This window comes from Lathyrus oleraceus, chromosome 6 (assembly GCF_024323335.1).
Source record: "Lathyrus oleraceus cultivar Zhongwan6 chromosome 6, CAAS_Psat_ZW6_1.0, whole genome shotgun sequence".
Classification (NCBI taxonomy): domain Eukaryota; kingdom Viridiplantae; phylum Streptophyta; class Magnoliopsida; order Fabales; family Fabaceae; genus Lathyrus; species Lathyrus oleraceus.
The window spans coordinates 79,103,609-79,107,024 of record NC_066584.1 but is presented as its reverse complement, the minus strand read 5'-3'; the positions used below and the strand labels follow the sequence as shown (position 1 = coordinate 79,107,024).

General features: G+C 39.6%; 1 pseudogene; it reads left to right on the top strand.

Annotated features, from left to right (window-relative positions):
- Positions 1–2,126: 2,126 nt before the first annotated feature.
- LOC127099022 (uncharacterized) lies at positions 2,127–2,226 on the top strand (annotated as a pseudogene).
- Positions 2,227–3,416: the final 1,190 nt, after the last annotated feature.

Genomic DNA, 3,416 nt, shown 5'->3' with positions numbered 1-3,416 from the left:
CCATTTGCTATCAGATATAGGATATATAATACCTGCTTCTAATAACTTGGTTATTTCTTTCTTTACTACCTCACTTAGGATCGGATTTAGTCTTCTCTGGTGTTCCCTAGAGGTTTTACCGTCTTCTTCTAACATGATGCGATGCATACAAATAGAAGGGCTTATTCCTTTAAGATCGGTTATGTGGTATCCTAGTGCGGTTGGATATTTTCTTAAGATATGTAGGAGTTTTTCTGTTTCGAGTCTTCCTAGATCTGCATTAACTATCACAGGTCGTTCAAGTTCTAAGTCTAGGAATTCATATCTCAGATTTTTGGGAAGTGTTTTCAAATCAGGGGTTTTGTTTGTTAAGACACTGCGTAGGATCTGGTGTTATTGCTAAGCATTGTTTAGATTTGTCTTCTAAAAGATAGTCTGATGATTTGTCTTCTCCTGACTCTGCTTCTTTTATGCATTCATCGATGATATCCATGAAGTAACATGTATCTTCTATTGCAGGTGCTTTCAAGAATTGGGAAAGAATGAATTCAATTTTCTCTTCACCTACTTCGAAGGTGAGTCTTCCTCGTTTTACGTCTATGATTGCACCGGCAGTTGCTAAGAATGGTCTTCCTAGTATAATAGGTGTAGTATCATCTTCTCTAATGTCCATAATTGTGAAGTCAGTGGGAATGTAAAACTGACCTATGCGTACGGGAACGTTTTCAAGGATTCCTACAGGATATTTGATGGAACGATCCGCTAGTTGTACAGACATCTTGGTCGGTCTTAATTCTCCCATTTCCAGTCTCTTACATATGGATAGAGGCATAACGCTAATTCCGGCTCCTAAATCGCATAAGGCTTTGTCGATGACAAATTTTCCTATGTGACAGGGTATAGAGAAGCTACCTGGATCCTTGAGTTTAGGAGGCATGTTTTGGATTATAGCGCTACATTCGGCAGGGAGTGTAACGGTTTCACTATCCTCAAGTTTCCTTTTATTAGAAAGAATTTCTTTTAAGAATTTAGCATATGAGGGCATCTGCGTAATAGCTTCGGTAAATGGAATTGTAACGTTTAATTGTTTAAGGAGATCAACAAATTTTCTAAATTGACTTACATCTTTGGTTTTAACAAGCCTTTGAGGGTAAGGTATAGGTGGTTTGTAAGGTGGTGGAGGTACATAAGGTTCCTTCTTTTCTAGGGTATCCTTATTACTCTCTTCCTTTTCCTTAGGTTCACTTTCCTCAGTAGATTTCTTAGGGTTTTGGTTTTCTATCCTTGGATCAGACGGTCCTTCCACTTCCGTTCCACTTCTTAATATAATTGCATGAGCTTGGCTTCTCGGATTAGGTTGGGGCTGTCCAGGGAATGTACCAGTTGGTGCAGCAGTAGGTGCTTGTTGTTGAGCTACTTGAGATATTTGTGTTTCTAACATTTTGTTATGGGTAGCCAAGGCATCTACTTTGCTTGCTAGTTGTTTAAGTTGTTCGCCAGTGTGTATGTTCTGGTTTAAGAAATCTTTATTGGTTTGTTGTTGGGAAGCTATAAAGTTTTCCATCATGATTTCCAAGTTGGATTTTCTAGGGGTATTATTGTTAGGATTTGGTTTCTGATATCCCGGAGGTATAGATGGGGTTTGATTCGGAGACTGTCCAGGTGCGTATAAAGCATTATTACTCTTATATGAGAAGTTTGGATGGTTCTTCCAATTTGGGTTATAGGTATTCGAATAGGGGCTTCCTTGAGCATAGTTTACTTGCTCTGTTTGGATTCCAGTCAAGAGTTGACATTCCGTAGGAGTGTGGCCTTGGATTCCACAGACCTCGCAATTCTGAGTTATAGCAACCACGGCGGTTGGTGGTGATACGTTTAAACTTTCAATCTTCTGGACCAAAGCATCCACTTTTGCATTGACGTGATCAAGGTTACTTATCTCGTACATGCCAGTTTTCGGTTGAGGTTTTTCCACTGTTGTTCGTTCGGTTCCCCACTGATAGTGGTTTTGGGCCATGCTCTCGATAAGCTGGTAAGCATCAGCATAAGGTTTGTTCATTAGTGCACCACCTGCAGCGGCGTCTATTGTTAACCTTGTATTGTATAAGAGACCATTATAAAATGTGTGAATTACTAACCAGTCTTCCAAACCATGGTGTGGGCAAAGTCTCATCATGTCTTTGTATCTTTCCCATGCTTCGAAAAGAGACTCGTTGTCTTTCTGTTTAAATCCGTTTATCTGGGCTCTTAACATAGCTGTTTTGCTTGGCGGAAAATATCGGGCAAGAAAAACTTTCTTCAACTCGTTCCATGTGGTGACTGAGTTGGAAGGGAGAGATTGAAGCCATCTTCTAGCGCTATCTCTTAATGAGAAAGGAAAAAGACGAAGTCGAATTGCCTCTGAAGTGACACCATTAGCTTTAACAGTGTCAGCATATTGAACAAATACGGATAAATGAAGGTTTGGATCTTCGGTAAGATTTCCAGAGAATTGGTTCTGTTGCACAGCCTGCAACAGTGAAGGTTTAAGTTCAAAGTTGTTTGCTTCGATTGCGGGCGGAGCAATACTTGAATGCGGTTCATCTTGCGATGGAGCGGCGTAATCTCTAAGAGCACGAGCTGGTTCTGCCATCTCGGTTAAAGAAGGAAAAATGTTTTTGATATCAGGAAGGTTTATAGGAGGGAGATTGTTCTCAGCACGATATTCCCGAATTCGTCGTAAGACTCGGAGATATAGTTCGATATCGTTGATTCGTAAATAGAGCGGTTCGCCTTGAGAGCGAGTGCGTGGCATACAAATCTACGAAAGAAAGAATAGAAGGAAAAAGAAACCTTAGTCTCTACAGCGTAACGGAAGAGTTACGATATCGATTGAATAAAAGTCCCCGGCAACGGCGCCAAAAACTTGATCGCTCGACTGGGTGAGTCGAGAATGGGATACAAACTGCAAGTGCACAGTTCTATCGCGTAGTTTTAAAAGATATCGATCCCACAGGGACTTATGAATCGATGTACCGTTATCTAAGGTTACTACGTAGATCTAAGGTGAAAATGTTTGATTGTTTGGGGAAAGGAGCTAAGAGCTAAACTAATATCTAGATTAAATATTAATAAAACGGATATCGGTATGTAGTTCGTCAAAACTAGGGAATCAATTCCTTGTCGGTCTCTCGGTTTTAAAATAAATCGTTTCGACTAACTTTATTGGTTAAAGGTTTTATCTCAAACTCTCGCTCTGTTGAAGGAACCATGATCTTATGTTAATGTTGCTGTCACTTATAATTAAGTCAAAAATCATATTTTGAAAACAATAAAGTTGCAGAAACTCTTTTTAAGAAAATACTGACCGTTTTAAACACCCTTATCTCAAACTCTCGCTCTGTTGACTTAGGTTATACAATTAAATCTAAATGCTTAACTCTCGTCCTCACATTCAA